At 38.9% G+C, this 12,914-nt stretch overlaps 1 protein-coding gene across 4 annotated transcripts in view; it reads right to left on the bottom strand.

Annotated features, from left to right (window-relative positions):
- CPNE4 (copine 4) overlaps window positions 1–12,914 on the bottom strand; it is a 409,148-nt gene that overhangs the window by 301,518 nt on the left and 94,716 nt on the right. The gene's annotated exons all lie outside the window — the stretch shown is intronic.

The following is a 12,914-nucleotide window of genomic DNA, read 5'->3' as shown; positions in this document are numbered from 1 at the left end:
TCACCTTTTCTATGTGATGGCACAGAGATGTATGTTGTCCCATCTGAAAAAATAGTCTGAATTTCCCTCCCCTAATGTTGGCCCACTGTCTTACAATGACTTCAGCAAACCAGCTCCAAAAAAAAGAGGTCCATAATCTAACTTTCTGCCCCAAGTACCTAAGACCATTCTCCCCTTTCCCTTCCCCACTTCTACCTGCAACATCAAGATTCGGGATCCAAAGGGGAAGACCAAGTAGGACAGTGTGTGAGAGGAACAGTTCAAAGCCTCTGATTCTGTACTCATGGGACCAGCAGCCACAAATAAGCACTGCAGGCCCCCTCCCCATCTCCATGTGATAACCTTTCAAATACACTTTGCATCAGGAAGTCCAGGGCTACAGGGATCCTCCAGAGGTTACTAACACTCTCTCCCTTCTCTGAGAAAGACTGGCCCTATAAGGATATTGGAAGATTCTCTTAGAAGCAAAAGTCAATATCCTTCCCATGGAATTCTGTTTCTTTATAAATTCCTTAGGAAAAACAGCAATGACTTCATCAACCTCACATGGCTTGGGTCCCCTGTAATGGAATCCCTCATCTATAAAATGAGGATAATTCTTCCTTTTTCCTTCACCTCCTCCAAAATTATCCTGTGTTTCCTCTTGATAACAGGCACCATACTAGGTTCCAGTATACCTCACCACCTCGTTCACAGGGTGATGGCTGTGCCTCAGCATCTCTCTCTCTCTCTCTCTCTCTCTCTCTCTCTCCCTTGCCAGCTGGTCCCTCCAAACTTAGCTGCTAGTTCCATGCCAAAGCCAAGCTTTTCCCACTTTGACAATGCCCCTCCTTTATGGCAGATGTCACTGGAATTTTCTCTCCTGATGCTCTATCGCAAGGTTCTTTACTTCGCTCTCCACTCTTCCCCCACTTTTTTTTTCTTTCCTTCCTTCCTTCCTTCCTTCCTTCCTTCCTTCCTTCCTTCCTTCCTTCCTTCCTTCCTTTCCTTCCTTCCTTCCTTCCTTCCCCCCTTTCCCTCTCCCTTTCTCATTCCAATCCTCTAGTTATTTATCTAATTATTGTGAACATATGTTCTTTCCTATATATGCTAAAGGGGATTGCACTGAATGCCAAAAAGTTATGTCCTAGAACAGGAGCGGACAAACTACAACCTGTGTGCCAAATCTGGCTCATCGCCTGTTTTGGCAAATAAAGTTTTATTGGAACACAGAGATGCTCATTCATTTCGTTAATGTGTGTGGTTACTTTCACTCCACATGCGGAATTGAGTAGTTGCAACAGAGACTGCACGGGTTGTATAGCCTAAAATATTTACTATCTTGCCCTCTTGAGAAAAGGTTTTCCAAACTCTGCTCTAAAATATCAAGAAAGGGAAAGTTGCAGTTGGGGAGGAGTTGTAATTCCATTTTGTATGTTCATATGTTTAATATATGTTGTGAGATTAGTTTAAGGATAAGAGTTGCTGTATTTCAACCATACTGAACATTATTCAGGACTTTGGGACATTTGTTTTTTACATATGAGAAAATTCAATTTCAGAGAGGACTGGCTCTTTGTCCATGTCACACAATTATTCTGATGGCAAAGCTGGAGTTGGAATGCCAGTTTTCTATCTTTTAGCCCAATGTTATTTTTACCATATGTAAAACCTTTAGCTGGATAATTATTTGAATCTACCAAAGAAGTAACACAACAATATCCTTGATTTATTTTGGCCTCCATACAGAATCGTGTTTTCCTCTATCTTTAAATAAATTTTATTCATATACAGAAAATACACAAATCATAAATGCACAGCTTTATAAATTATTATTTCTATATTTTATAGGTTGTGAGCAGACTGATTATTAGAGCAACATAGAGCATATATGAAATGTAATTTAGGAAAAAAGTGAATGAGAGAGAATAGATTAGTGGGAAGATGGAAATTTGCTGGACATGTGTTGTGAACTCTTTATCAAGTTTTGGATAAGGAGTTCAATCAATGTCTTCCTGAAGTCCGCTTTTCCCAAAGCATTAACTGGTTCCTTGGAACCCGCATTGTAGTTCTGAGTGGCCTTTTCTGTCTCTGGGAGACACTGCTATCTCTTCTGACTGCCCCATCCTTATAGACTCAACTCATGTCCCTCTCCTTTCTCTCTCTCTCTCACTCTCTTTTTTTCCTAAAAGATTTTATTTTTTAGAGCAGTTTTAGGTTCATAGCAAAATTTAGAGAAAGGTTCAGAGACACCCCATGTGGCCCTTTCTCCCACCCATGCACGGCCTCCCCCATTATCAAGATTCCCCACCAGAGTGGTACATTTGTTACAACTGATGAATCTACACTGACACACTATTATCATCCGAAGTCTATAGTTTACACTAGGATTCACTCTTGGTGTTGTACTTTCCATGGGTTTAGAAAAATTTATAATGACACACATCCACCACTATAGTTTCGTACAGAATAGTTTCATTACCCTAAAATTCCTCTGTGCTCTGCCTATTCAGACCTCCCCTGATCTTGGCAATCACTAATACTTTTACTGTCCCCATAGTTTTTTTTTTTCTATAATGTCATATAGTTGGGATCATACAGTATGTAGCCTTTTCAGATTGGTACCTTTCAGCCATTCTCTTTCTAGTCCCACTGACTCCTTTCTATAGAACACAAGCTTTTTATATAGAATGGGACATCTCTAATGCCTAGTCTTAATTGTAAGGCGTAATAGAAGAAAGACTGCCAAGGAGAAGACACATAGTTTTTTCCAGATTCAAATCCTGGCTCCTCCACTCACTAAACATGTAACCATGAGCAGGTTACTGACTCTCTCTCTCTCTCTCATAGCAATACCTACCTTGAAGAGTTGCTGTGAAGTGTAGATGAAATATATATATATAAAGCAATTAACATAATGTCAGGTATATAGTAGTGCTCCATAAGTGGAGTTATTATTATTGTAATCTGACTGCTTTCAAGATTAAATTATTTATTCTCCTACTGCCAACTGGCACTCTCTTTGATTTCCTGCTGTTACTATAAGATCGAAGTTCTACTAGCCCCTTCAACGTATTCTGTCTTTGCAGCCCACACAGTCTGAGCATACCACCCCCTACCTCAGAGCACATAGCTACTCCTCAAATCAGTAGTTTGTCTCAGTATTCATACACGTTAGCCGATGACTCTGACACGTTCAGAAGGCAGATAGTAAAACAAAGCTGACAATCTAATCACAAATGCCAAAAATTTCCCAAAAGAATTTAAAAGCATTAGGAAGGCTTCTTGAAATATGAGTTTACATACATAGTCATTATTGATATATTCTATACTATGAGTGTATATAGTACCGAGTTATTTATTAGTTAACAATAAATTTAAATAGTTTATAAATAAATAAACAAATGAATCGGGGCCATATATTCAAAGATTTTTTTTACCAATAAGTTATATGATCCAGAAATTTTATGGATTATTCCTTTAAGTCAGGAACCCCAACCCCTAGAATGTGTACTGGTATCAGTCTGACCTGTTAGGACCCAGGCCACACAGCAGGAGGTGAGCAGCGGGCCAACAAGCGAAGCTTCATCTGTATTTGCAGCCCCTCCCCAGCACTAGATTCACTGCCTCAGCTTCATCTCAGTTCATCAGGCATTAGATTCTCACGGGAGCAGTGATCCCTGGTGATCCCTGGTGCCAAAAATGTTAGGGACCGCTGTAGGCAACGGGACACACTTGGAAGACCCAGAGCTGGGAAAATAAACATGATCAAATAATCATTTGAAAAAAATCAACCTGTTACCAATATGATAGTTGGACTGGAGAAGAGAAAACAGTCTGTGATTGTCTAAGGCTGTTATGCTGGTCATAATCTATTCCTCATTTCCTATTGATTTTTCTTACTTCTTCTGCTCAGAAATCTAAGAGGCTGACCTCTACTGACTGCCAGTTCATTATTAGCTAGTTTCTTATTGCTGTGGTCTGAATGTTTGTGTTCTCTCAAAATTCCTTTGTTGAAATCCTAACCCTTGAATGTGGTAGTATTAGGAGACGGTGGAGCCCTCATGAATGGGATTACAGAGATCCCGCAGAGTTCCCCAGGCCTTCTGCCATGCAAGGACACAACACGTAGAAGTCTGCAACCCAGAGGAGGCTCCCTCACCTGACCATGCTGGCGATCTAATCTTGGACTTCCAGCCTCCAGAACTGTGAGTAATAAATTTCTATCATCTAAAAGCTACTCAGACTGTGGTACTATGTTACAGCAGCTTAAATGGTCTAAGACACCTGTTGACTTTGACTAAAGGATGCAGACCCAAGGAAGAAAGGAGAGAGAGACATTCTTCCCAATTCTGACCCTTATCCTTAGCAGTGGCCAGGTCCCTATCTGATCCGGGTCCTGTCAGGCAACTCTAGCTCTAAGGCTCCAGCTCTCACTGCACTTTGGGAATACTGTTTCATCCTTTTGTTCCTTCAGGCTTATATGTAATAGTTTCCTGCAACTTTTAAGTTGAGCATTCCAGAAGAAAAGTCTGAAATAGGGATTCAGATGCATTTGATTAATTGAACAGAGTATAGAAAGGAAGTAGAGGAAGTAAGGCAGTGGTCTCAGTAGGAGTCTAGCTTCAGCATGGTTCCAAGGGGGTACTGGAACATGAACTGTACATGGGTTGGTCCCACCTTAAGGAAAGGGGTCCAATAGCCACATGTCAATCAGTCATGCTAGGGTCGAGGAGGCAGAACCTCTTAGATTTGGTCCCCCTCACCACCATTGGCTAAGAGTAATCAGCCAGTCTCCAGAAAGGGGCAACTGTGAGCCATTACAGCTAACACTCTTTATTGGGGGATGAGTGCACTAACTTGATAAAGGGCAACTGGTGTCAACAGAGTCTGTTTCACCAAAGCAGTTAATCTCTGACACATCTACGAACTCCCTTTAGGTCAGGGACTACTTCTTATACTTATTGTATCCCCGATAGTGTTCAACTTTATAATATTCATAGACTGATGATGAAACCAACATAAATCCTCACTTCTGGGGTGGTAGACTATGGTACAGGAAGGAAACGTGGGGATATTGAAGATAAAACTCCCATTTTTTCACAATTAAACCTAGGTCCTGCCTTACCTCCTTGCCCAGGCAAAAGCGAAATCTCTGACCAGATATATTAAAGCTCATGCATTCTTACGCCTGCCCAGGGGTAAGAGCAGTGCTAACCTTGACTTTGGAGGTAGTGCACAGGCCAGTGAAGTCAAATTGTATGGCCTTGGCCAGGCAGAAACTCACTGCTGAAAGGTGTTCACAAATATGGCTCTGTCAACGAGTGATGAGCTACCTTCAGCCCCAGATAAGTGGAGTAAACAAGTAATTTCACACTCTGTTAGAGAACAGGATTAAAATATGGCCAGATTATCAATACATTTTCCATGGCCTATTTAAATCCTCTTTGTTGCCTTTCATACAGTATCCTGATTTTACAGAGACTAATGTCTGTTGAGAATTATTTGATGAAAGCTGACTTTTGGCCAATTTTAGGAGCAAATTATAATTGTCCTTTCACTCAGATAATTTAAGTTATTAAAAACCCCTACTACTTCAGCATATCCACACTCTCCAACAGGACCAACTGATCCTGAAACTTAATTAGTTTCTGAATGAATTGCAAACAATGGCAAGACAATAGACAGCTCAATAGGGAAGAGAATCAGTTTGAGTTCACAGGGGAACCAATTGAGCAGAGTCTGTCTTAAAATTCTGTTAAGAATAAGTGCATAATCACTGTTCTGCTTGCTTTGGCATTATTCGGCCTTTTTAAATGTCGAAGCACACCCAAGGAAGGCTGGTATGCTGGATGTCTCTGTCACACAACATTTCTATCTCGATTCAAGAGATATGTACTGGACATCTGTTATGTGCCCGGTGCTGTGCTGGAGGTACTGACCATCCATTCACTCAGCTAAAGCTAACCAGCTGTTATTCCACTGGGACTTGTCAGTTTATTTCATTTTCAACATTCCTTGATCTACATTTGAATCTAGATAGAGTAAATCTCTTAGGTGACAAGTGCTGCACTAGACACCGTAAAGGTTGGAAACAGGAATGAGACAGTCCATCTGCCTAAAGGTTCACATTCTGGAGCAGTGCTTCTCAGATTTCTTAAAATGACAATGAATCACCTGGGAAACTGATTAAAATCTAGTTCCTATTTCAAGGCTCTGGAGTGGGGTCTGAGATCCTGCTCCTGGATGTCATTGATCCTGCTGGCCTATGGACCACATTTTGAGTAGCCAAGTTGTTTAATATAAACCAAACACCTATAATATAAGGCAAATTGCCCTACAGGTTGTTTATCTTAAGATCAGACACTCATATATGAGATGTAGAATGATAGAGAGGATAAGAATATAGATTTAGCATCACAATATTTGAGGCTAACCCAAGCTCTCCTACTTGTTGTATGAGACTTTGGACAAGTTACTTCAATCATCTGGGCCTGTTTTTATGTGTGAAATGGGGATAATAATCGTTACTACCTTGTAGGGTTTCCTGTGAGAATTAAATAAATTAATTCTCATACAGTTCTCAGAAGAGTGCTTGGTTTATAGTGAACATTCAATAAATGGAAACTATTATTTTCTTTTTTAAAAATTCCATCACTAAATTCATGTGACATTTATCAACCTCTGATATATCTACCAAGCATTAAACATTAAGTCATAAGATCCTCGGGACATGCTTTCACTGGATCCTCAGGATGATCGTATGGTAGGTCTGGTTAAGACGCCCATGTTATGGGAATGAACTTCAGCTTAGAGAAGTGAAATAGCAGCACTTGACTATCCAACCACAGTGTGGTAGAACAAAGATTTGAACCCAGAACTCTAGGTCTAGAATTTAGGCCCTTCGCTCTGCTATTCTTTCCTCCCCGCAGGATAGCTACTTAAGAAAACCGGCAATTGAAGATTTACACTGTACAACACTTCTCAAAATTGTCTTGATCCACTTGGTTCTCCTGCATGTCACACTGCAGCCACCTACTCACTCCCTCTTTCCATCACCCACCCCAAACTTCCAGCACTCTTCTCTCTTAGACCTCTAAACTTTTAGATTTTTTAGTATTTTTTCTTTCATAGAGAGTCCAATATTTTATAAATTAATCTACCTGCTAGGTTTCTTTTCTCTCCCAACTTTAATCATTACTGATCCTGATCAGGCCCCCTCAGCTCCCAGTTTAGCAGTTCAAACACTGATTTCCCCCCAGAGTGGGAAAGGAAGAAAATCTGTGAAAATTTATACTTTTTGTCCTCATTAAGCATATAATGCTCTATAAATTTCTTTTAAAAATAGCTTGCTCTCTTAGCCCCAAATACTAACTACGCTAATAACAAATCACGCATACATCATTTCATTTAACCCTTGAGACAATCTCTTCAGCTAGGAATTGTCAGTCTCATTTCATAGAGGAAAAAATAAGACTCATGGTGGTTAAGTAACTTGCCCCCAAAGTCATAGCTGATAAGTGAGAGGGCCAGGAATTAGCCTGGACCTAATGGACCCATGTTTTCAACCATTTCTCATAAAATGATTTACATTCTTAATAACAGTATCTTTCTAGATCATGCAAAGCTAAACTTCAACCCCGTTCCAATCGTAATCTCTAGGACACAGTGTGTGCCTTAATGAGGGTGTGCTCTAGTAGTCTTTTTGAGGATAAAAGAAAAGTGAATTTTTAAAGACTCGCTTAAATCACTTTTGGAACTGTTTTAACAGCAGCCTCATCAATTGGTTGAAGGGTCCAGGACTCAAGGCCGTGCTCTGATGATTTCTCAAAGACTGAGCATTTGATAAGTTACGAATGGTGGAGCCACAACACCTGGAAACCCAGAGATGAAGCCATGTGAACCACAAAAGGCCATGGTTCTAATAAATATGATTCAAAATTGACAATATGTGGAATAAAATTTCTGGAATATACATATACAATTTCTGGAATGCACCATGCCAAGTCGCTCAAGTACAGTAAACTATTACAACAGTCATTTTCTGAGCTTTCTAATTTGTGACAAAGAAAAGATCAAAAGAAAAATCCAACGGTGATCTTATTTCCTGAAAAACAGCTTTCTTGGGAAAATGTGCATAAGGAATCAGATATGTCAACGTTCTAGGAACTTCCGGGCTCCTGTTTTTGTCTCTAACTGTGAATCATAAAGATGAGATTTTTCTAGAAAGCAATTATGTCCATTGCATCTCATTCATATTAATTTCATAGCACTCAAATGTCACCCATTTTTGGGAGAGTTGGATTATAAATTTAACTGGGTAATTATAAAGGGTAATAGAAACTTTCAAAAGTAAAACTTGAATAAATATCAAAACAAATCATATGAACAACTGTCTCCTCCCTGTTACAGCCCTTCCTTTTCCTCTCATACCAAAGGCAACTACAGCAACTGACAGAGAGGGGAAAAGGCAGATTTAGATGATGTTTTTATTATTTTGGCACTGAAATAATTTCTTCCTGTTTCTTAGGCAACTAAATTTACCCGGTAGAAAAATCAAATCCCAGTCTTCTTTTGTTCTGTTATTTTCCCTTTTTAATATAATCACAGGTTGGATTCTTCTGCTAATGTCATGTTAACAGGAAGCTGAGGGCTCATGAAGTGGATTTTGTGCTTCTGGTCTCAATATGTGGCTAAATTTAAAAGAAGAAAAGGAGCAGGATTATTTTTATATTCAACAGAAGAAACTCAGACAGCAGAAGAAGCCAGAAGCCAATCTCCTTGAGAAAGCATGATAGATGATCTACTTATGGGTTTTGTTCTGCTCCTACACCTTCTTGTTTCAGACTTGCTTCATCTGCTTTGAATGCCATCCTAGCATTAACGTGCTTTCATTGACTTGGAAGAGGTGTGTCTTGGGAAAGAAGAGGGGGTTAAAAAGATGACGAACTGTAAAAATAAATAAATACCTCTTAAGATATAAAACAACTTCTAGTTTAGCATGGGCCAACAGAAATATGAGTAATGAGGAAAATATTCTATATCTGTTCTGTCCAATACAGTGGCCACTAGACAGGTGGGTACTGAAAACTTGAACTGTGGCTTGTGCAGGTAAAGAAATACAATTTTACTTTTATCTCATCATAATTTAAATTTAGATAGCCACCTGTGGCTAGTGGCTACCATATTAGACATGTGCTGGACATATCATATTAGACTACTAGTCATAGCTTTTCTTTGTTTCTCCTGAAGACTAAAGCTGAATGGTATTACTCAAAAACATTTTCCAACATACATGCAATGTTTAGGACCTCACCTCAAAGTAGTTCATGAAAACAAGACCCTATTTATAAGAGAAATTTAGTTTCTCAATTATTTGGTGGAGACTAGATGCAGAAGGTTAAAAAGTCTTGAAGGGTCCAAGTTTGACTCTTTCCTCACTTGCCAGTGCCAGTTGATTGGTGGTGATCACATGGAGATATAATTAACAATGGCTGCCATCCACACATGTGAAAGAAGAAAGTGACAGCTCATGGGCCATGTTTCACTGGGACTAGAAGAGACCTTAGGGAAAACACTGGAGTGAAGCTCTCCTTAGAATTTCTTCTTAGTATGCCATTATCTTTACATCCAACGTGTAATGGTGTTTTTACTAAAAGTTTAAAAATAGTAGATCATAAGCTTTGTGACAAATGGCCTTGATAGAGCAGCTCTACACAAAAACAAGGGAAGGACAAGAATTAAGGTGGAAGTAGCATGTGAATTGGGTATGTTTGGGGGGGTTGAGAGAGGGGTGTTTGAAAGGGAGGACATTTTGGAGGAGATAGCATATCATGTCTATCTCAGAGGTCAGTCATATGACCAGCCATCAGAGACACATGGGCAATGCTTTAAGGAGGAGAAAAGCCACACAGACATGCAAGAAGGGTATCTGCATGTCAGCATTCACACACATACACACATTCATATTCTCTCTCTCTCTCTCTCTCTCTCTCTCTCTCTCTCCCTCTTTCATATCTGAAGAGGAAAGAGTCTCCCCACTAGCAAAGGGAAACTTTAGGGCTTCTCTGGCAGCCAAAAGAGATATTAGCTGAATTGATCCAGTCTATGACCTGGGCAATGCTTTGTGGGAGACATTATTAGATAATGAAGAGACTTGACAAATACCATGTGTATGGCAGCTGAGAGCTCTGTGGATGTCCAATCCTCACTGAATGTGAGGAGAATCTGAGCACAGAAAAACCTGTAAGCTCCAGTGTGGGGAGAGGTAGACCAGAGAAACAAGTGCCACATGTAAATAATCACAACAGAGACACCAACTATAACAACCATTTTGAGATACTTATTTGTCCAGCACTGTACTCAACACTCCAAGTTACATTATCACATTTAATCTTTTCAAAGGTTGTGACAGATAACTGGATATCATTTTAATTTTATAGATGAGAAAACTGAGATTCAGAAAATCTAAGTAAATTGCTGGTCACACAAGCAAAAAATAAAGAATGCAGATTTTTTAACTACAAAGTTCAGAATTTTATCTGTAACATTATTCTGATGCCTCTTACACACGTTAAGCTCTAGGTTCAGTTTCTAGTTCTTAGTCCCTTAATGCTTATAGTCCTAGAGTGTTATATCTCATTCATTCATTCATAAAATATTTATTGAACACTTCAAGCATATGCTGGGAGTCATGCTGAGTACTGGGAGATGCCAAGATGAAAAAAACAGGGTCGCTATCTTCAAGGAGCTCATAGGAAAATGGAGAAAGAAATAAGTATTTATAATAGATTAATTTTGCCTATTATGCCTTCTGCCATATTTCCATTAAAATAGCCAAGAAGAAACTCAGACACTGGCAATAGCACTAGAAAGACCAAAACATCCAGGTAAAATTTCCTCTGGGTGTATTCTACATACATACTAGGTGTGCTACAGAACTATTGTTCTACTCTATGAGGTACTAAAGGATATGCTCAAAAGAAATAAGTGGTAGATTTTACAACACAAAGCAGGTTTCTTTACAGCAGAAGTTTCAATCATTACTATGTAAATGTGCTCTGTCAGTCTCCGAAGAGGAAATATGGGTTATGATGTTATCCAAAATTTTTTAATCACAGAAAAAATTTTCATGGGACATTTTAGAAGACAAATGATGAGTAAATGAAATAAAGTAAACTAAACTAAAATAAAAACTTGGAAAAATGGTAAAGATTAAAGGGCAACAAGCAGAACCAGATTACATTTGGAGATATTTTGTCTCCCATGAAAAGTATTGTAATTGGGAGCTGAGACAAGACTATCCCAAGAAGCAGTGAAGTTGTGAAGGTGTTTTTCGTGAACTATATTATACAGAAGATGAACTCTGAACTTCTGGCTAAGGCAGAGAGCGCCGGCCAGTCTGGCATACCTATTCTAGATAAATACGTGCTGGGCTTGTCAGCTTAGTCCGGGTACTAGACATCAAGATGACCTTCAGACACTCAGCTGAGATGCTAGAGATCTTAGTGCCAAATGGATAGTGGGGAGGATTAATAACACTCCACTTAGCCTATCCATTGGTAAATAGATTTCTTCCCAACCCTGAGTAAGTAAATAGAAACTAATGGCAATAACAGGTGTCCTAAAAAAAGGATGCGGAAAACTAAATTGTGATCTAGTCACATGATGGAATGCCATATGACAACAAAAATAAAGGATCTTTTGATATATACACTAGCATGGATGACTCTCTTAAACATAATGTTGAACAAAATATGCCAGATACAAAAGAATACATGCTGTATAGTCCCAATTATATTAAGTTAAAAATGGGTTGAAATAATTACAATGAAAGAAGTCAGAATAATGGTTACCTTTTGTGGAGGCAATGATGAGAGGGATACAAAAGAGGCTTCAGGGATGTTGAAATAGTCCATATCTTGATATGGGAGTGTTTGCTTTATAAAAATTTCACAGAGCCGAAAACTTATGATGTGAACTCTTTTGTATGTCGGTTGCACATAGATAAAATTTTACTTAACAAGCAAATAACAGCTTGTATAAATAACACCATTATATCTAAAATGTTAGTAATCATAAAGAAGTTAAATTTTCTTACTAAAGGAGCAAGAACCTTAGATTATCTTTAAAATCTAATTAGGTAATACTTATAAAGAAAACAATAATAAGTAAGCGAATGGATAAGTGAATGGGTGAACATACGTATAAAGAAAAGTAGACTCTAATAAAAAATAGGCATAGAAATAGTCATATGAGACAAAGTAGACTCTAAGGAAACAAACCTGAAATGAGACAAAGAGAATAATTTCTCTAATTTCCCCCAACCTGGATACACTGTAATTTATTCCTCCTGGAAATCAGGGGACACTGGCTGCTCAGGGATGTTGGTCAAATGGTTAAATTCAAATTGGATCAGGTCACGCCCCTGCCTGACATCCTCCTGTGGTACTTAAGTTCTACAACCACAGTGCACATTTCTCAGCCTAGAATCACTACCTGACTTTTACTACCTTTGTCCATCAGAAATACTGTTCTCCAGTCACTTACGATTGCTCTATTCTCATTTTTCACACTTTCAAGTCTTTCTCATCTCTTGATTGAAATGACCTTGAAATGACACATATTTTATTCATGTGAAAAATTCTTCCTCATTTACGCCTCCTTCATGGTCTCATTTTAATTCCATGGTAAAGTTTTCATGACTGCCCCTGCACCTGTTAGTCACTCCGATTTTGTGTTCCTATAATTCCTGTTTCGAGTCTCCTCACATCAAATTTCATAAACATAACTATTAGCTTTCATGTCTGCAAAGTCCTGGTGGGTAGAGACCAATGACTATTCAACAAAGAATTAAAGCAGAATAGCCTGGGAACAGAGCCTCTTAAACTGACTAATGATGGGCTGATGCTCCTGGGTGTGGGGCACTTTAAAAT

Source organism: Rousettus aegyptiacus, unplaced genomic scaffold, assembly GCF_014176215.1.
Source record: "Rousettus aegyptiacus isolate mRouAeg1 unplaced genomic scaffold, mRouAeg1.p scaffold_m13_p_4, whole genome shotgun sequence".
Classification (NCBI taxonomy): domain Eukaryota; kingdom Metazoa; phylum Chordata; class Mammalia; order Chiroptera; family Pteropodidae; genus Rousettus; species Rousettus aegyptiacus.
Note: the sequence above shows the minus strand (reverse complement) of the source record. Positions and strands in the feature narration are given on the sequence as shown.